Below are 557 nucleotides of genomic sequence, written 5' to 3' on the forward strand. Positions count from 1 at the left end.
TTCTCAGCACAAATACAAAAGACACATTGGAAAATTCAAGTAAAGAAACAAATAAGCCTTTTATATAATAAACAATAGAGTTTTTAGGTATATCTGAACAATCTCTATTCTCTTTCTTATATTGCAATCCTCAAACACATAAGTATCTCAAAATTGAAACTTTTCAATTATTAATAGTATTTTCAATAAAGAATAGACTAATCAAATAGAGTAAGCCAACGAATTACTTACACATTAATCAGATCACACATCACCACATTCTATGACACCATAACATGTAAAATTACCATTCATATCAAAATCATCTGCATACTGTTAGTTATACATACAAATCTCAAAACATCCAAAATATTACCTCATCAGTGACTACAAAAAATTCTAAAACAGAAAAATGCTTTGTTATTTATGTCAGTTTCTTATTTCTCAATGTCACAAAAGCAAAAAAAAATTCAAACCACAAATAGAGACTACAATTCTGTCCCCAAATTTCAAATACCATATTAAAAAAAATTTAAACTAAAAAAGAAAGTAAATAAAAAAATTAAAAAAAAACAAAA

This window comes from Arachis hypogaea, chromosome 9, assembly GCF_003086295.3.
Source record: "Arachis hypogaea cultivar Tifrunner chromosome 9, arahy.Tifrunner.gnm2.J5K5, whole genome shotgun sequence".
NCBI classification, from domain to species: Eukaryota; Viridiplantae; Streptophyta; class Magnoliopsida; order Fabales; family Fabaceae; genus Arachis; species Arachis hypogaea.